At 40.2% G+C, this 21,715-nt stretch overlaps 1 protein-coding gene and 1 non-coding gene across 3 annotated transcripts in view; both read left to right on the top strand.

Moving 5' to 3' along the window:
• GPC6 (glypican 6) overlaps positions 1–21,715 on the top strand; it is a 1,189,310-nt gene that overhangs the window by 526,325 nt on the left and 641,270 nt on the right. The gene's annotated exons all lie outside the window — the stretch shown is intronic.
• Positions 6,524–6,596, top strand: TRNAE-UUC (transfer RNA glutamic acid (anticodon UUC)). The gene has a single exon. It is a non-coding gene; the product is annotated as a tRNA-Glu (tRNA).

The following is a 21,715-nucleotide window of genomic DNA, read 5'->3' as shown; positions in this document are numbered from 1 at the left end:
TTTCTTTACATCACTTATTTTCTGTTCTCTGAACACAGACTGGATATTGTCAGCAATCTTGAGCCTGCAGCAAAGAAATGTTGCAAATTTCCTTTATTTTCTATTTCTGATGATCTGGCATGAGAAAGACTTTGTGTTCTCCAGAAATTAAATTGGATCTTTTCTGAATTCAGTGACTATTGTGGTGGGTGGGGGTGGGGACTATCTTAAAGGACCCCAAAAGGGACCCTGGGCAAGCAATGCACTTGCTTCCACACTATAGTTATCTTAGGTGTGGTTTGGCACTTCTACCATATGGAAATTAAGTCAGTTTTTTCCACGATTAGCATGACACAGGAAACCTGGTACAATCAAAGATGCTTAACCTCTATCCTAGACTTTCAGGGGCTTAGATTTTTGAATATACTAGACAAGTAGCTAAGAACAACTTAGTTTTGGGGGATAGGGAATGGTTGATCATTCTGAGGAATATCCCACACTGTATGCTAAAACCAAGACAGACCTTAGCAAACTGGAACAGTTGGTCACCTTATTTATTGGCAAAGACCAGAACCAAAACAAAGTCCATCTACTTTCTGTCTTTCAATCCTAATTGTTCTTTAAACATCCTACACTTAGGTGCCTGGATTTATCCCCAGGTTTTCTATCTTGTTCCACTGGTCTATATTTTGTTTTTGTGCCAGTACCATACTGTCTTCTCACTGTAGTTTTGTAATATAGTCTAAAGTCAGGAAGGTTAATTCCTCCAGTTCCATTCTTCTCTCTCAAGATTGCTTTGGCTATTTGGGATCTTCTGTATTTCCACACAAATTGTGAAATTATCTGTTCTGTTTCTGTAAAAAATACTGTTGGTAGTTTGATAAGGATTGCATTGAGTGCATTGAAATATATACTTTAACATAGATAGTCAGTGGGAGTTTGATGTATGATGAAGGGAACCCAAAGCTGTTGCTCTGTGACAACCTGGAGGAATGGGATGGGGAGGAGGGTGGGAGGGGTCACATGTATGCCTGTGGCCGATTCATGCTGATGATGGAGAGGCCATCACAGAATTATAAAGTATTTATCCTCCAATTAAAATAGATAAATATTTTTTTAAAACTGCATCTGTGTGGATATAAAATAAATATATATATTACTTACCTTTTTGATTATTCAGATATGTTTCAGTTATGCCATGGGTAAATACATGGGTAAGTAATACATGGGTAAATACAACAGCCATCTTGTAACATTAACTTTAGAATTACATGAAATAAAATAGGTAAAGCACTTATTACAGTGCCTAATACTAAGTGGCCAATAAATATTAGCATTAATTCACTTTCTGTACACCCAAAGGTATTTCCTTCTTGGCTTCTTGAGATGCTAATCTTTGGGAAAGGAGATTTTTCACTGGTCTACTAAACTGGCAACTGGTTTGTTACATGCCATTATTTCTTTGAGCTGAGACATTAAATACCATCTCCTCCAAAGCTGGACCCCACTTGCTAGTATGCTAAGGGAATTTGTTCTCTCTCCATTCTAAAGGTCTGCTCCTGGAGAAATAGGCCAGTTCAGCAGTTTTGTAGAGGCTTCGAGTTGCTACCCAGCAAGACACACATAGAAGTCAGGACTGCAGTGCTGGCTTTTGAGAAAACAAAGAGCTTTACTCTGAGGTCCACTGGAAAGGAGACCAGACAGGATTCAAATTGGTCTCTTCTATCCAGGGTCTCAGGTGAAATTTAAGGAGTTAAGGGAAAAATCAAACTTGGAAACTGATTGCCTAGTCTCAAATCAGTCCATACAAGCTACTGGTGTTACTGGAAGCCAGGTTCTCCTTATGGATGGACTTCTCACTTTGTCCAGCACACTGGTGGCAATATTTCTATTATCTGAGTTCTGTAGACTGAAGATTTTTGGTCCTGGGGTCCTCCTGGAGACGTGCTTTCTGTTATGTGTTTGCACAGTGCTGTCTTTGAAAATTAGCCCTAGTTTTTTGACCATCAGCCACCTGTTTGAGAAGGCAACCAGGTGAAGATGGTGCTGTTTCAGTTTGCCCTCCCCCCTTTTCCATGACTTGACCTTAAGAAGATCCTGAAGACATTCTTCAAAAGTTAAGAGCAGATGTTTGAGATGAAGAGGGGCCAGAAGGAGAAAATTTTGGTGATGGTGCTGAAGGCCATGGTTGTCTCAGGCCTTGGGCGGAAGGTGTTCAACCTGGATATTGCTTAGACATGTAGACTCATGCTTGTGTGATCACTTCTGGGGAGGTAAAATGTTTTGGCCATCTCCCAAGAAAGTAAGGGCTTCCCTGGTGGCTCGGTGGTAAATAATGAGCAAAAGATGTGAGTTCAGTCCCTGGGTGGGAAGATCCCCTGGAGAAGGAAATGGCAACCCACTCCAGTATTTTTGCCTGGAGAATCCCACGGACAGAGGAGTCTGACAGGCTGCAGTCATTGGGGTGGTGAAAGAGTCGGACACGACTTAGCGACTCAACAACAATAACAACAACAGGAAGAATAATCCCAATCACTAGGGTCAGAAACAAATGAGGGCCTGAGTGTTTCAGGCTGTATTCTCCTGACTTCCTCTCTCAAATTCAGCTCTGAGTCTCAGCCCCCTCAGGTTGCTTTCTTCAAGGTGGTCACTCTCCTCCTCATTGAGTATATTTTTCAAGGTGGTGAGACGGAACCTGGACTCCCCTAGGCCCCTCTGCAGTAAGCAGCCTGCCCTCAGCACATGCAGGGAAACTGTTAGGAACCTCTGACCAAACCAGGTACAGCCTTGAAACTGCTGGCATGGATCCCTCGCAGCTGGGTAGCATGCGTGACTTTCAAGATATACATCTTGACAGTCATCTCCAGTGGAAAGCTAGTGAACCCTCACATCCAAGCTGGTCATAGTCAAGACTGTTCTTTTTCCGCAGTGGCCTCTCCATGGAATCCTTATAGCCAAGTTGTGGACAGTTACTATGGCATTTGCTTACTTCTTTCCAGAAACCAAACTAGGAGATGAAATTTGTCTCTGAATCCTAAGGCTCTTCCTTTCTCTCTCATGCCTCTTGAGGCTGTTTGATTTCTCTGCTTTGCTGGGGTATTGGGGGGGGGGGGGGGCGGTGGAGGTGTTGGTGAGGGAAGGCCGTTTTCTAGAGATTTGTAATCTGTACACTGTTCTCAGCTCTTGGGTTTGAAACCTGAGTATTGACTAAGCCTTTGATTGAAAGGCTGCTTGCTCATGAGCTGTCTCCAAATGTCCTTCCACAGAGGGATCAGCTAACCCCTCAGAACCAGCTCTAAGGTAGAGAGAAGTTGGCTGGGACAGGGAGGCAGCCACTGTTGTACTCAGGAACTCCCTATAAAGGAACAAGGCATGCTCTGAGCCACAGATCGGCAAACCCTAGTGCTTGCCTTTCTCTCATATCTCAAGGGTTTTCCAGGTGCAGCCAAGCTTCTGCCTCCCACAGACCTGGAGTTTCTGAGAAGACTGTTGGTTGACACCAGGCCAATCCGTAAAGGCTGGGAAGAGGCAGCAGGAATCCTCTAAAAGCAGTTGTTACAGGTTCTTCCATGGTTCTGCTGGCCAAGAAGTAAGCTATCTTGAGCCCAATGGTAGAGGAAACCCAGTCAGCCAACTGCAAAGCTCAGACTTCACTAAGGGTTTGTTTTCTTCAGGGGATGGACTCCAGATGAAGAACTCTTGGCCACCCTTTCTGAGCTCTTCCTGGCACTGTGGGTACCACCTTTCCTCAGGTCAAGAGTGGACAAGTACAAATAACGGCTTCACAAGGTGTGACCCTGATTAGATTTTTTAACTTACTTTGCTGAATAAAGATTTAAAGGAGGGATGTAAAACTATGGTTCAGAAGGAGAACCTTCAGAAAAGCGCATCTTGCCTAAGTCAAAGCCTAACAGTGGTCTCAACTTACTGCAGTTTTTTCCTCCTTCAGTCCCTCCCGAGTTTCTCTGCCTTATGAAGGGGATTCCTTGCCCAGGCTCCTCTCCCCTCCATCCTCCTCTGGCCTCCTCTAGCCCTTGCTTCTCCACACTCTTCATAGCAGGAGTGGGATTCTATCTGCCTTCTTTCTGGATTCTTCTGTGGAGTCTGATGATTTCTTTTTCAGTAGATATCTGTTCAGAGACCCAACAACTGCTATTTGAAATTTGCTTGCCAAAGTCAGCTTTCCAACTTCTTAAGTTTTGTCAGCACTGCACCTTAAGGTTCTTAGTAGATAAAGACCCACTTCTTCTGGAAAATAAATCCTTTACGCCCACATACTTTCCTGGTCAAATAAGGTTACAGTCTTATTTGACACTTACTTAAACAGTTCTCATCATGAGGATGGTTTACAGTTTGCTGACTAATTAAAACACAAAACAAAACGCAACTCTCTAGGTAGAAAAGGAGATACCCTGTAACCTCATTAAAGTACTCTTTGTCATCTTTTCCTCCCAGGCTTTGAAACTCATTTTGTTTTCAAACACCAACGTCTTTGTTCATCACTGAGGACTTTTGTGCTAAGCATAATAGTAACATATATCAAAGGACTGTTGGCATTCCCCCTGCCCAGGATAACCAAACATGTAATCTATAAATACAAGTTGTTTTCCTCTCTTTGATAGAAATTAAGCAGCCTACAAGGTCATAAAGTAAGTCAGAGAGCTGACTAGAAACACAACCCAAGATGACTGACCCCAGGTCTGTTCACTGCACTAGATCACGCTTCCTTCCTCAGTGAAAAACTTCCCACGGCAGGAAGAACCAGAAAGCAAGCCTCTAAATTATACATGACTGTTTCTCTCATTTTCCCTTCATGGCTAATTGAAGATGCAGGGCAGTGCTACTTTTTGGTTTTGTCTCCCGTATCATCTCATTTGTCTCACAAGTGACAGGGAGTATCTGCTGCAATTTAGTTTCATTAAAGACCAGACAGAAGTTGGTGGGCTTTGAGGAGTCTCAGGAAGACAGGTTTGGTGTCTTGGTTCACACTTAGGTATGCAGTTCATTGTTTGTTTGTTTGTTTTACCCTTTAGACTAAAATTGAGAAAGTGAAAGTTGCAAAGTCATGTCCAACTCTTTGCAACCCCATGGACTATACAGTCCATGGAATTCTCCAGGCCAGAATACTGGAGTAGGTAGCCTTTCCTTTCTCCAGGGGATCATCCCAACCCAGGGATTAAACCCAGGTCTCCTGCATTGCAGGCAGATTCTTTACCAGCTGAGCCACAAGGGAAACCCAAGAATACTGGAGTGGGTAGCCTATCCCTTCTCCAGCAGATCTTCCCAACCCAGTAATCGTACCGGGGTCTTCTGCATTGCAGGCAGATTCTTTACCAACTGAGCTATCAAAATGCATAACTTTTAAAAGTCAACTACAAGAGATGCTTAGTTGATAGGATGGGAATATGGGTGGCTGAAGAAAAACCATCAAAATATTCAACTGCCAAATAAGGAAAATGTAAAAGTTCCCAATCTTTATGAACGTTAAACATGGGAGGCATCATACTTGGATTAGGGCTGACAATAAAAGTTCAGAGTTTCTTGCAGCCTGTTTAGTCTGCAAAAGCTTAGGACTCTGGAGAAAGAGTGGAACCAAGTTGCCAAAACCACAGTTCTGCATGATCACTCACAAGTGATACTTTGGAGAGAGATTTCATACCACATCTCACAGTATGCTTTTGGGTATTATCTTCATTGCATGTCCTTGTTCAGTGGTCTTTGACACCTAAGCACCAAAACTATTGCTGAAATATCACTAATGATAAAAAAAAAAAATAGTAATAGAGTCAACTAATGCTCTTTAACTGTAAGGTGATTTCTTAGTTCTGTGTCCTTTTTTTTCTTCTTTACAAAGATACCAGCATTGCTTTATGTTTTGGGCTTTCCCAGTGTGTTCAAATTTGCCACAGCACAAGCTTATCGCTCCCGCTTGTTCCCTTCTGTCTGGTATAGAGTATAGTGTTTGGCTTAATATTCAATCTGCATGGATAGAAATGAAGGATTTCAGTGGGAAGGCCTGACCTTGTTCATCTGGTAGTGGGCAGTGAGTTACCATTTGAGAGCAGAGTGGAGTAAGGAGAGGTGAGTTTGGGAATATTGTAAAGGCAGTGTGTACAGAAGAAAGAGAAACAAGAAGAAAGAAGCTTGGGTAGACACTCCTCTAATTTTCTATGTGCAAAAAGCCAAAGACCAAACAGTGTGGTCCTAAGGGATGCTGGGTTTAGAGGAGCAATAATGGAATTTCAGGATGTCAGTCCTGCCCTGGCTTTGCCAGTCACATCCTGCTCTTTCCTTTTCAGGTAGGGACCCATCTCCTAAGCAGCAGAGGGTCACAGACCCCCTACCACAGCATCATTCTGAGGGGTTGTATGATCCTGTCCAGAAGCTGGAGTTCTTTTGACTGCCTCCTCTGTCCTTTTTTTTTATTAGAATCTGTTACCTTTAGGAATGACTTGAGTGCTAGGAAAAGGAGTCATGTCAAATATCAGAATCACTGCTTCCATGGTGAAACATTTTCTCTTTAATATCATCCATGATAGGGGATTCCCTGGTGGTCCAGTGGTTAGGACTTGGTACTTTCACTGCTAGGAGCCTCGGTTCAATTCCTGGTCAGGGAACTAAGATCCCACAAGCCGCAGGGCACAGCCAATTAATAATAATAATAATAATATCTTCCATAACAGGACACTGCATATCCTTACAAATGAAGCACTTTTGCGGAGAATTTAGCTAATAATACAGGTAGAGAATAAGACATGAAGATAGTTTTAGAGTATTAAAATGTCACTTTGACTCGTGTATTTATTGAGCTTATGTATACAGTTCAACTACTTTATTTAGCTTCTATACTACAAGAAATAGTTTCAAAATAGCCATTCATATTCCTTGTGTCTCACTTACTGCTGTCTGTCTGCAGAGATTCCCTGCACTTACCTGTCTGCCAAACTTCTTGGCTAATCAGAAGTTGGAGCAGCCTTCTCTCCCATGGTTTTCTCACCCTAGTCAGTCTCAATCTCTGTCCTTTGATTAGTAAAAGTGAAAAAGTGAAAGTGTTAGTCACTCAGCCATGTCTGACTCTTTGCAACTCCAGGGACTGTAGCCTGCCAGGCTCTTCTGTCCCTGGAATTCTCCAGGCAAGAATACTGGAGAGGGTAGCCATTCTCTTCTCCTGGGGATCTTCCTAACCCAGGAATCAAACCCATATCTCCTGCACTGCAAGCAAATTCTTAACCACCTGAGTCAGCAGGGAGCATCTGTGATTTCTGTAGCCATCAGACCATTCCCTGACCTGCTTTGCCCACTGGGCATCTTCTCAGAGACTAGTGAGTACTGAGTGTGTCCTTAATCAGCTCTGATCGCCATTACAAGATACGAAGACTGAGTGATCTGACCAAGAGCAATGTATCCCTCACATTTCTGGAGGCTAGAAATCCAAAGTCAAGGTCACAGATTCAGTTCCTGAGGAGTGTCTTTTTCCTAGCTTGCAGATGGCCACCTTCTCACTGTGTCTTCACATAGCAGAGAGAGAATGAGCTACTCTCTCTTCCTCTTCTATAAAGTCATTCATCCCATCATGGTCCCACCTTTAGGACTTCATCTAAACCTAATTACCTCCCAGTGGTCCTACCTGCAAATACCATGACACTGGGGGTTAGGGCTTCAGCGTATGAATTTGAGAGGACGTACACATTCAATCCATAACAACTGCCCTTGACCTTAGATTCATTAGAAAGATGTAAGATGGAAATCATGGCCACTTCAAGAATTCTCTTTAGGTGGAGGTTCTGTGGCCGTACAGAGGGCTGCACCAACCTCTTTTTGCCATGTGACAGATAGCTCAGAGGCAGGAAGATAAGTTCAAATCCGGAATACCTAAGAGCCACTTTGGCTTAAATGTCTCCTGGCCAGTGTTTCTGACAGACCACTGGGCAAAGCTGTCCTTGTATAAATCAAGGGGCAGAAGAGACAGAAAAGTCAGGATATTCAGGGACACCCCAAACTGGGAAGACTATCCCAGACTTTTATAATTTATTTCTAGCTCTTCCCATACTAGACTTAGTCTAGACTTAACTAGACTTAATTTGTCAATCTGGATCATTTTTGCTGTAGATATTATTCCTAAGTAACATAGTTAGTATACATCAGGTGACCAGAGGAACAGAGTGTTAGTACATTCACTGAAGGTCAAGTTGTCATGAAAAAGAAGAAAGGAGGGCTATTAACCCCTTGCCCACACTCCTAGATTAGTGGTCACCTTCCCCTGTATCCTCCTTCTTGGAGCCATTCCTGAAAGCACTGGAACATTTAGGGAAGTTATCACAAAGTGTATTATATTTTGAACTTGATTAGGAGATAAGTTATGCTAATATAATACACTTTTCTCCAATCTCTCATTAGCATATTACTTTTACCAGAACCCCAGACACTAATGATACACTCTATGCTATAATTAGTAAAAGTCATGTGTAATGCCTTAGTGATGGATTAACTTTTTCAGGAGCTCTCTTTAATAATGCTGTACTCTGAGCAACATCCTAATGCATAAATTTAAAAAGTGATTACAGAGGTACACTCCTCATAATCAGAGTTGGTTCATCAATAAGCATTTATTTAGACGTCCCAGTGAATCATGGCCTGTTCTGGTCTCTGGAAATTCATGGTGAAAAAGAGAATGTCCCTCCTTTAAGGAGCTTGCACTTGACTGCGAGGGGACCATCAACAGGTTTAAAAACTGAATACTTAATATAGTTTGTTTCAGTCAGGTAAGGCACTAAACCAGGGCATAGTGGGCAGTGAGGTTGGGGCCGGTGTGGTGGGGGGATGAACAGCTGCCTTAACAGAAAGATTAGGATCATCAAAAGCTCCTGGGAGGAGATGCCATCTAATTTAAGACAGGAAAGATTGAGAAAGGAACAGCCATGCAAAGCTGGAGGCAGGAGCATTCCAAGAGAAGGAACAAAGGTGAATGTTCAGGGAAAGAAAAGTACTTGATATCACAACAACACAACAACACTAAAAAACATAGTACAGAATCACAATAGTATACAATTATTATACACATTGCCAATAATTTGAGGCTCACTTTGTGCTTGGGACTGTTCCTTTATTTCTCAAACCACTTACAAGACTTTACATTTGCAGAAACTGATGCCCCAGAAGTGAGTTACACGCTGAAAGTCACGTGGAGTTCAGATTTCATGTCTGAGATTTGAACCCAGGTCCAAAGTCTAAATTCGAAAGCACTCTCCTCAACTTAAGTCCGTAGTGTTCTAGAACCAGATGGTTGTTGCTACCTTCTGTCCTCTGCTTCTGAAATGCTGAGTGAGACTACAAAACAGATGATGCCAAGTGTGATCAGGGAGAAATGAAAAACACATGTATTTGGCCAAGCAAGTATTACTTTGCAGTCTATTAGCTATGGTTAAATATTTAACACTTTTGAAAGCTCTGGGTTGATGACATTTTTAAATTGCCAGTTTCTGTTTACTTTGGGGCAGACTGCAACATTACTGTATTCAAGAACAGTCAGCCCAGCCTTGCTTTGCTAAAACTGAGTGGCTCGCTCTTAACACCCAAGGCAGAAGTTGGCGATCATCATCTAAACAAACCAATTTCGACAGATTTTAAAGTTACTCAGAGATATATTGCTGTAAAAAAAAAAAATTCTCTGAAAAGTCACAAAATTCTGCAGTATGACTCATTATTTGCCGACTGTTTGTGTGGGAAAATAATTGGCTTTTTAAAATGTAGTGCTGTAGCCAGAAACAATAAACCCCCTTTGCAAAACACAATCCAGTTTCATTTGCCTCTAAAACCTTTTATTTTCTACATTTTCATTGAGCACTGGCCTGGAGAAACAACCAAACCTCTTTGGACAGAGAAGTATTTTGAAAAGGAAACACAACATAAGTAATCTCTCAAAGCATTATTTTAAAGAATTAGGGGACCAGACTTTGTTTTATTAATAATATTAATAGTAATCATCATTTGTATATTGGACCCTCACTTTGTGCAGGCAGGGTTTGAAGCACTTTAAGGCCAACTCTGAAATAGACACTACAAACATCCATATCTTACAGATGAAATAAATGAGACCAAGACAGGTCAGCCACCTCTCCTTTACTACCTCATTAAAGTTTCTTTAAAGAATATGCGTAGCATCTCTTTTGAGCCCCAGTGTCCCCAGTATTGGGACAGATAATTAATATCTGGATCTATTGGTCCATTTCTCTAATTGATCTTTCAAAGTATGTTCAATATATTCAGTATACATTCTCTATTAAGACCACCACACATTTGTAGTTCTGCCCTTGGCTGCATTAAGAGCAAGTTTGGAAAAGCCCATATTGTGGGCTGTTACTAAGTCAGTTGTGATGCTTGTGCAGTATATATGACATAAAAACCTTTCAATCATGCTCACCTTGTCCCTCTTAAACCATTAAACCCATCTCTTCCCCTGCTGACTTTCAGAAATGTCAAGTGCTATGGAGATGAGTGGGATTTGGGCCATTCTTCACCAAAAAATGACCAACAGATAGGACAGTTATGTTAATATTATGATGAAGCACATTTGCTCATATAACTAACCCCTATCTTGTTTCTTTATCCATAGTGATACCTATAATAATAAAGGCTAGGAATTAAACCCCCACCTGGTTAAGTGGTCTTCCAAAAAAGATACACATCTCATTTCCTTACCCTTCTGACCCCAGCCCAGTTGGTAGCTTTTGAGTTTAGCTTTCTAATTGGTACCATGCTGTTATCATTGCACAGCCATGGGGAAAAAGAGCCCACACATGAGCTGGAACTTAGATGCTCAAACAAATGTCAGTTTCCTCTCCCAAGCCCACTTTCCTTGGAATGGAAAAATATTTTCTCCATTTCCCAGTGTTTATATTTCTTACATTCTGACACTTGCTTGTATTTCTTAACTCTTACATTGCCTAAGATTGATGCTTTCTACTAATATTAGATAAACAAAGTTAAGCCTTTCCATTTGCACAGATTACTCCCCGAAAGCAGGCAAATCACATTCTATCCTTTTATTTGGGCATTCCTGTGTGTTCTGACATGATGTCTTTGTTGCCAATGAGGTTTTTATTGTTTGCTTAACAAAATTATCTCATTAAGCGAATGGCTTTAGGGATTCATTTGCTTTTATTTCATTACTAGCTTGGGAAAAAGATATACAACTTTTGTTAGGGGAGTATGTCAAAAAATAGGATCTGTACCTATATGGAGATTATTTTTATAATCTATTTCCCTGTATAGTAATAAACTTATTTTATAAGTTTACATTAATACATTTAATTGCTGCCTTGAGAATTCCAAAGCTAATATGTGCAATGGTACTGCTAATGCCCATTGCATTCTGTATCCGTAAATCATACTTGTTCATATATCTTTTTCTTTATATCTATATGGGCTTCCCTTGTGGCTCAGACAGTAAAGAAACTGCCTGCATTGCGGAGACCTGTGTTCGATCCCTGGGTTGGGAAGATGCCCTGGAGGAGGGCATGGCAGGTCACTCCAGTATTGCCTGGAGAATCCCATGGACAGAGGAGCCTGACAGGCTACAGTCCATGTGGTCACAAAGAGTCAAGACTAAGCATATGTATTATTTATCTTTATCTACATCTATATCTATATGTGGATTTATATGTTTCTTAGGTTAGCTAAGAGTTGTCTGCCATCAAGTATGGTTGGCCATATTAAATAAAAACTACTTCAAATTAAAATATATTAAGGGAAAAATCAAGTTATCAAGTCTACTAGACTTACATTTATAACACCAGAGGAACACTCAATGTAAGTGAGATCTTGAAAGAGAAGTCAGAGGTGAGCTTTTTCAATGCTGGTAATTAATTCTTGCTTTGCATAGGCTAATTGAGGGCGGTCATCAAATAGTGGATGTCATTTCATTTCCTAGCTGTCAATGGAACTACAATATGCTTTCCCTGCTAAATCTGTTAACTCCTGTGCTTTCCTTTGCTGGTAGAGGCATGTTAAAGATAGAGGGGCACCATGAGCTTTGTTCGGTTTCATGAATGTCAATATTTTCCTTCAACTGAATTGAATGTTGTTCCTTTGTCAGATTTTTCTTCTCCTAAAATCTCTGTTAAGGTATACACACACACATACACAAACAGCAGTAAAGAAAAATATTGAAAAAAAAATGGAGGACCCAAATGAAGACAGTGAACTGGAGGATATTTCTTAGATAGGCTATCTTATGTTATAGAATAACTGGTGCTCTGATACATGCAAGTATATTAAATAATTTACTCAGCAAATGGTGACTGTGTATGTACTAACTGATAAGCATTGGGCTAAGTATTGGAGAGTCCCTTGGACTGAATGGAGATCCAACCAGTCCATCCTAAAGGAGATCAGTCCTGGGTGTTCATTCGTCCTAAAGGAATAATGTTGAAGCTGAAACTCCAATACTTTGGGCACCTGATGTGAAGAGCTGACTCATTGGAAAAGACCCTGATGCTGGGAAAGATTGAGGGCAGGAGGAGAAGGGGATGACAGAGGATGAGATGGTTGGATGGCCTCACCGACTCAATGGACATGAGTTTGGGTGGACTCCGGGAGTTGGTGATGGACAGGGAGGCCTGGTGTGCTGCGGTTCTTGGGTCACAGAGAGACACGGCTGAGCGACTGAACTGAAGTATTGGAGAAGTGAGAGAAAAGGCAACAAAAGCAGCTCAGAGACTATTGTTGAGGCTGCAGTGACATCATTACACATGCTCGGAAGTGGCCCTTGGGCATCACCGGTAATTTTCCTGGGAACCTGTGTGTCTCTCCTAGAACAAGAACACTCCTGTCACTCTCTGCAGCTTCCTTTGCTGACTCGCCTCCGTTTCTTAGCTCTCACCTCTGCCCAGAAAAATCCCATTCCAAGCAAATGGTTTATTTGGCAATGATTGAGTCTACAGAGCCAAGTCTTCCCATGGGAAGATGTGTTTTGATGTGTGCATTGAGTTTCTGGGTTGGCTGGATACATTTGCCTTGAAGTCCAGTGAGAATGTGGCCATGTCTTACTCTATCAAATAACTCAAAGAACTGCAGCAAATCCAAGTTGAATAAATCACTTTTCTAAAAGATAATTGAGATAAACATTCCAGGGTTTGGTTTTGTTTTTTGTTTTTTTTCCTTAAGTTCTTGACGATTTTGATCTCACTGATCTCACTCTATGTTTTAGGCTTTGTATTTTACAGTTTTGTGTGTGTGTATGTGTGTGTGTGTTTTGCACATTTTACATTTACCTGCCAAATACAGTTTTCCATCTCATATTGTTTTCCATGCATAGTTCTGTGTGTCCTTGGAGAAAAAGAACTGAGACTACCTCTTTGGAACCTGCTCAGAGCCGATTGTTGTACCATTACAGTGGAGGAATTGAATACATTGAGCTGAATTTAGGGGGTTTTAATCAAGGTTCATTACAGTTTTTATATTAGCAAAATAGTTTATATTCAAAATAGCCTTTTTTTTTAACACACTCAATGACATTCTAAATCGGGTTTGCTCCTTCAGTTCTTTCTAGTGTCTGTAGTTAGATTACTGATCCCATGTTCATCACTCATATTAACTCTGGAGACAATTTGGAAAAATAACACAAAGCCTCAAAGTATTCATGTAGCAGAAGAGTATATCACTTGCCTGAAGTCGCACTCATGCAACTATGTAGTGGATAGAGCCCCTATGTTTCATAAGGTCCATTACGATATGAAGAGATCCAGCTTCTGTGGTTCAGTTTCAGAGCGATGATTTTATTATCCCCAAAACACCTAAATGGCTTAAGTTAATATAGTCTATGGTGTTTTGCCTCAATGTTCCCTGTGTCCTTTTTTTTGAGTGTGGTGGGAGCAATCCTTTATCCTTTTGCCAAACACAGATGATGTGTTCCTTGCAACTGTGAATACAAAACTTGGAGATCATTTCTCTCTCTGATTTCCCCAAGGCACCTTGCCCTCACTCAGAGCTCAGTGTCAGAGGAAGGACGAACTGTGTGAACTGATGAAAGGCGGGGCTCGTCTACTCTATAGAGAAAGACACTTGGAAGCTCTTCTTCAGATTTTCCCAGTGTGTAGATATGGTCCCCTGGAGCGGAAAGGCTACACAAGTCTTTTCCGCTGGAATTTGTCGTAAAGGGCTGCAAACAGGTTTTTTTTTTTCTTTTTTTTCCTTTATAAATCTAAGAATTATAGGTTATCTTACAAAGGGGTAATACCTGGTACACATATAGAAGAATACCAATATCAAGAGAAATAGGCAAAGGTACTCCAGTGGTGTTGTGTGTGTGTGTGTGTGTGTGTGTGTGTGTGTTAGTCTGTCAGTCGTGTCAACTCTTTGCGACCACATAGACTGTAGCCCACCAGACTCCTCCACCCATGGAATTCTCCACACAAGGATACTGGAGTGGGTTGCCATCCCCTCCTCCAGGGAATCTTTCTGACCCAGAGATCTAACCCTGGTCTCCTGCATTACAGGCAGACTGTTTACCATCTGAGCTACCAGGAAAGCCCAGTCCAATAGCATTAATTGGACATAAAGTCACTAAGAAGTAATTAAAAGGAAAATCAAGATTTAAAAAAGTACATTAATTTTTTTTCTCAAAATGTGAAGAAAAGTTCTATATCATCAACTTAAATGTGTGTATTTTCATTATATATGTTTGGGGGTATCAAATACATTAAATGAAAACTTAAGAAAAAAAAAACAGACAAAAAATTTTTTTTCCTGAAAGGTGCATCACCATAGGTTGCTTATATAGTCAGTTACACCCCACCATATCAGCTTCCATTGCTGTTGTAAACAATGAGCTCAGCCATCATTGTGAATTTATTTTTTCCAATCTCTCCATATTTGAATGACCCCTGGCTTAGTTAAATTGTTAAAAAAAGAAAAAAAAAAACAGCATATAAAACAACCCCTGAAGCCTTTTCAAAACTGGTACACAGCTTTATTCATTATTAAACAGCTGGCCATATAGCTGTATGAAATTTTATTAACTTGACCTTAATGGCTTAGCACAAAAAAATAAATGTTTAAGTTGCAATTTTCAACCTTATCTAAGACCAATCCTATTAAAAGATTTGATATTGTAGATGTTTGAAGCAAGTCTTAGAGCAATTGAATAACTTACATTTATCTGTATCTTTGAATCTTTATTTTGGAATCATCTTTATGTTTGTTATACTACTTCTTATTATCATAGTAAAAATTTATTAACACAAAATAACTGGATTTTGTTTGATATTCCAGAATTTTTATTTCTGTTTGATTGTGACCTTATTAACTAAAAGCTTGCATTTTGATGACCTATGTGTGTGAAGCACTGTTATAGGCGCAGCATAAAAATGTGCCCATAAAACAAACGAGCCTATTGTCAAGGGTTTTACAGGCTCAAAAAACATATAGTGATACTTTCTTCACTTGTTTCTTGTATGTTAATGAAAGACTTTCAGACCTCTGAGGCCCTTGAGCATACAGAGGTAGGGAAATTGCCATTTTTGTAACACACCCCAGCTGAGTAGGCATTTTTCAGGACCCTTCCCCAAAACATGGAGCTATAGAGCCACAGATCTGCTTATGTTAACTTCCGAATAAAGCACATTCCTTTCAGCTTCTCTCTCAGATGTGGAAGTAAATTCCTAAAACCACGGTTTATTTTTTGTTCACTTGATGTTTCAGGATGACATCGCTAAACTCTCTTTTTCCTATCCCTACTCCTTTTTTATTCCTTTTGTCCCTAACAGAAGTGGCCTGTTTTCTGTGCCTATGCTTAAAGAGACTTTCTCAAAAGTTGTCTTAAATTCAATCTGGTATGTCTTTGTAAACTGGAGTTATGGTCAAATCAATATTTTTTCTATTGAAAAGCGTTCTATGATGCCTCAACCCAGATGCAAATAGCCTTCATAGAGACATAGCTTGTATCTGAATGATGCTTTTGAGGATGGGGGGAGGCCATTGAAAGTGCTAAGGCTATCTTTCAAGGAGGATGCTGATTTTGTATAATAAATATATTGAACTTAAGTGAAAATGGCAGTACTAGGAAAAACCTGAGCAAAGGCACAGAGTTATAACAGGCATATGTGTTTAAGAATAGCAAATAATCCAATTCTCTTGAGGAGAGGATTTTGTAGGTGTTAACGAGGTGCCTTAACTAACAAGATGTCATTAACATCTAGGAGTAAAAGAGTGCATTTCACTAGAAAGCCAATGGTTAGAATGTTAAACTTAAGATCCGAGGTGACAAATCTGGCAGCATCAAAAGACTAGAAGCCAGGGAATCATTTTTGATTATCCAGACATAAGGTATAAGGGCCTGGATTAGAGTAGAGGGAAAGAAATATATCATAGAGAATGTGATAAATGGAGTAGAAAGAAGGATATAGTCTTTCAAAAATTTTTTATAAGTTTTGAAAACGTATCATACCAGTTCTGAAAATCTGGCATGTGTAAGTATCGTCTGGGGATTTGTTAAAATGGCTCATTGGTGTGGTACTGTTTTTCAAGTCCCGGGGAGGGACTTTGATATTTTAAGAGAATGACTCAATTGTTTCTGGCACAGGTGGTTCATAGATCACAATTTGAGAAGCACCAGCCTAATACTTGTTTGAGATCAGAAAGAAAAGTACGGTCCTAGGGACTCTCAAACAAGTCTACTGTACAAGTCTACAAGTTTACTGATTGTAAACTTTATTGACTAGACATTTGTCAATTTAATATTGTAGAGTAAATACAGGGGTGTGTGTGCATATGCTTAGCTGTGTCTGGTTCTTTGTGACCCCACAGACTGTAGCCTGCCAGGCTCCTCTATCCATGGCATTTTTTAGGCAAGGATGCTGGAGTGGGTTGCCACTTCCTACTCAGGGGATCTTCTTGTCCCAGGGATTAGACCTGTGTCTCCTGCATTGGCAGGCAGATTCCTTATCCCTGAGTCACCTGGGAAGCCCAAATACAGGGGACTCACCAATAAATTTTGAAAAGGAAGATAGTGAAGGTGAACTCCACTGTTAAGATAACATGGAAATGTGCTAACAGTGGTGGAAGTGTCTGGCAAACATGGCAGTACTCTCCTGCAGCTCCAGGGTGACTGCAGGCTGACCATGTAGAATCGGGGTCCACTCTTCAGAAGTTGCTGCCCAAACCATATGATTAGATGAAAGCTGATGAAAAGGGAGAAAAGTGCTGGAAACAAAAGAGTTGCGATCACCTTAAAAGTGGAGAAAGGAGGAAAAAGGTCAAGGGGCAAAATCCTCTAAACTGGAACTTTTCAACAACATCAGGACCTTCCTGTCCTGGGCAGCAAAGTTCACGGAGGTTCACAATTCAGGCTAAACTCTTTTGTTTGTTTCTTATTTGAAAACTCTGGGCTTTTTGATAAGCATAATATTTCACATCTTTACAACAATTATCATATTAAAATGGTACATTAAATAAGAAGAAAAGTAACTGATTGGCCATACGGGTATCTTTTCCAAGTGGTCGTAATTACCGTATTCTCTCCCTGTTTTCACTACTGAAATGACATAAGCTATTAGGCACATAACACATCTACTATACAATGTCAGCCACTCAGCTGTAAAATTTCATGCTGGAAAAAGAAATCATTTTGTGAACCATTAAAATACAATAAAGCATTTGAAGACCGAAAACTTTTGCTCAGTCAAACATAAAAGTTAATGAAATTATTTAAATACATGCAGTTCAAAAACAGTTTTAAAATCCCTTGCATGCTGTGTCTAAGCAACTGGAGTATGTTTGAGGGAAAAAAATCCACAAGCGGAAAATAAGAGGTTAAGAAAGATAGTCGATGAAACCTGAGCTCAACTTAGCAAGTGGCACCGGATTAGTCTTTGCGTTTAGAAAAATGTGACATTACTTCCAACCTAGCGAGCCTATTATGTCTGCATCTCCTCAGACTTTTACATGGCCTTGAGCAATTTGGGCTTGAGCCAGATATAACATTTTTATTTCAGCAAATCACTTCCCTTTGTTGTACATTTTAAAGATGTACTGAAAGGTACTTTCAAGTCTGAAAATATCAACTTGATCATACAGCATTGATACCTCACTTACGGGGGCCTCTATATAAACCACAGTGTTTTCTTTACCAATTAAACTATCTCAGGAATAGTAAAAATATGAGCTACTCTATTACCACATTAAAAAAAAATTTTTTTTTAAAACAGTGCAGTTAACCTAACCCACGACTGAGAGCACACACACACACACACAGACACACACACACACACACTCAGCCAGAAGAGAAGTAACAAGAACAAGTGAACATTTTGGTTGTGATCTTAGGGATAAGAAGAAATATACATTCCTTTCCCTCTATATTTCTCATTTGGTTTGCCCACAGCTGATTTTAAAGAAGGTAAAACTCTGAAAATGCATTTTAAGACCTTTTCTTTAAAGCAGCAAAAATATTTGCAGTACATAAACATGTCTGGGAAAATCAATCATTGAAAATGGAACATGTATGATACCATCTGTATATATCAATACTAAAAGCAAAAGTAGGCTTTAGGTTAAAGAAGGTGACATTACCATATTCAGTTTATCACTGGGTATTGGAACAAACTCTTAAAGGCAATAGTTAAACATAAGTAAGTTTTGCACAGTTAGGAGTTGAAAGCTTGAGGCCTCTCTTAGGATTTTCAAACAAGATAATAGACGTATGTGTGTGTGTGTTGAGTCACTCCGGTCGTGTCCGACTCTCTGCGACCCTACGGACGATCGCTCACCAGGCTCCTCTGTCCATGGGATTCTTTAGCCTGAATACTGGAGTGGGCTGCCGTGAGTGCCATTCAGCCCACAATCGTGAAAAAGAAGATTGTTTTCCATTGGGAAATCTGTATCATTTTTATAACACAGAGCATAACATTTGGGGGTTAATCTCTGTAGATGTGAACACTACAGATTCCAGTATATTTATTTTACATAGAAAAGAGGTAAGCAGTCTAATTTCGAATTCCAAAGAACTGGGCGCTTATAAGGAAAGCCTTAAGTTTGAGACTATCAGAAGAAAATATAGCAAATATGTTATTGGTAATTCAGGTTTTACTTATTAAGTATTAATGCGTTATTTTAGATTTACATTTGTAATAGCATGTGTCTTGGGGTGTTTTTTTCTTGCTTACTGTATTCAGTTCAGTTCACTTCAGTTGCTCAGTAGCGTCCGACTCTTTGCAACCCCATGGACTGCAGCACACCAGGCCTCTCTGTCTATCACCAACTCCCAAAGCTTACTCAAACTTATGTTTATTGAGTCAGTGATGCCATCCAACCATCTCATCCTGTGTTGTCCCCTTCTCCCGCCTTCAATCTTTCCCAGCATCAGGGTCTTTTCCAATGAGTCAGTTCTTCACATCAGGTGGCCACAGTATTGGAGTTTCAGCTTCAGCATCAGTCCTTCCAATGATCACCCAGGACTCATCTCCTTTAGGATGGACTGGTTGGATCTCCTTGCTGTCCAAGGGACTCTCATGAGTCTTTTCCAACACCATAGTTCAAAAGCACCAATTCTTGGGTGCTGAACTTTCTTTTATAGTCCAACTCTCACATCCATACATGACCACTGGAAAAACCATAGCCTTGACTAGATGGACCTTTGTTGGCAAAGTAATGTCTCTGCTTTTTAATATGCTTGTCCAGGTTGGTCATAACTTTTCTTCCAAGCAGTAAGTGTCTTTTAATTTCATGGCTGCTGTCACCATCTGCAGTGATTTTGGAGCCCCCCCCAAAAAAAGTCTTCGTAATGCTATATATAAAGTGCCCTTGGAAATCACAATTTAAAAAAGTAGTTGAAGAAGAAAGACTTATGCTATTTTCATCACTAAAACAGTGAGAAGTTTATTGACAGTTTTTGCAGCTGTAGCAACTCTGTTCATGAGGAAGTCAGAACATTTTACCAGCAGACTGACCAGCCTAAAGCAAAGGCATATCTGATATTTCTTCAGTGAAACTGAGATGTTCTACAGGATCTGTTATATATATAGGGGAAGGAAATGGCAACCCACTCCAGTATTCTTGCATGGATAATCCCATGGATGGAAGCGCCTGGTAGGCTACAGTCCATGGGGTCACAAAGAGTTGGACATGACTGAGCAACTTCACTCATATATATATATATACACACACACACACATATATATAACATTTTTATTTATATATATATAACATTTTATGAACATTTATATATTTAATATATATAAAACCTTTAAATATTTATAACATATATATAATATTATATATATAGAGAGAGAGAATGTGAAAAATCGGCTTCCCCTATGGCTCAGTGGTAAAGAACTCACCTACAATGCAGGAGACACGGGTTGGATTCCTTGGTTGAGAAGACTACCTGGAGGAGGAGGAAATGGAAACTGGCTCCATATTCTTGCCTGGAAAATCTCATTGACAGAGGGGCCTGGCAGGCTAAAGTCCAAAGGGTTGCAAAGAGTTGGACATAACTGAGCAACTAAGGACAGCAATGTGAAAAATATGTCCCAGCTCATTGATGGTATTCTTGTGCCAAAAAACATGTCTGTGAGAATTGTGTTGACTATCCAGTTCAGGTTGCATTAAACATATAAAGGCAGTTTAAGAAACTTAAATAATGATCATTTGAAAAAAAACACTATCAAAAAGTGTGCTGTACATTATTGCTCTCATCATAGACTGGTCAAGGATCTTATAGATATTACAGCCTCCTTCCCTGAGTCATGGAAGTTTCCAAGGATAGACAGTAGTGAGCAAAAGCTCTTGTATTTAGAACCAACTTTCTCTTTGGGGTCAAGACTACAACTCTTATGGGGGGAAGGGATAGTTAGGGAGTTTGGGATGGACATGTGCATACTGCTATATTTAAAATGGATAAGCAGCAAAATCCTACGGTGTAGCACAGGGAACCCTGTTCAATGTTATGTGGCAGCCTGGAGGGAGGGGATTTTGGGGGAGAATCCATACATGTTTATGTATAGCTGAGTCTCTTTGTTGTTCACCTGAAACTATCACAACATTGTTCATCACCTATACGCCAATATAAAATAAAAAGTTTAAAAAAAGAATATAGCTCACGTCTATCCTTTCACTTTAATAGATGGCCTCACTCTCTACTCCTCTAGTACTCTCCTTTTAATCCAATTTTATTAAATAAAATGTATCATATGGTATATATATACATATATATACATGCTGTGCTGTTCTTAGTCGCTCAGTCTTGTCTGACTATTTTGGGACCCCATCACTGTAACCCACCAGGCTCCTCTGTCCATGGGATTTCAGAGGGGTGGATACTGTAGTGGATTGTCATTTCCCCTTCCAGGCGATCTTTCCAACGCAGGGATCGAACCCACATCTGCATTGGCAGGCGGATCTTTAGCACTGAGTCACCTGGGAAGCCTATTTATATATTACACACACACACACACATTCTTACACAGCACTAGTTTAGGCAAAGAGAATACTAAGATGAATAAGATATTGCCCTGGAGCTCAGGGAAGGGCCATTCGAGTAGAAAAGACAGCATATAGTTTATTCACATTAGTTATAATGCAGCATTTAAAGTACAAAGAACGGAACGGTTGATTCTCAGTGCAGAGTGAGAATGTCTGCCCAGTGGCAGATAGTGGAGCTGAGTCTTCATCTGTGGAAAGATTTTGCAAGTAGCAACAAAGAGCTGCTTTTAAAGATCATTCCAATCATAGAGGGGATTCC

This window comes from Odocoileus virginianus, chromosome 8 (genome assembly GCF_023699985.2).
Source record: "Odocoileus virginianus isolate 20LAN1187 ecotype Illinois chromosome 8, Ovbor_1.2, whole genome shotgun sequence".
Classification (NCBI taxonomy): Eukaryota; Metazoa; Chordata; class Mammalia; order Artiodactyla; family Cervidae; genus Odocoileus; species Odocoileus virginianus.
The sequence above is the reverse complement of the archived record's forward strand: the minus strand, read 5'-3'. Positions and strand labels throughout refer to the sequence as shown.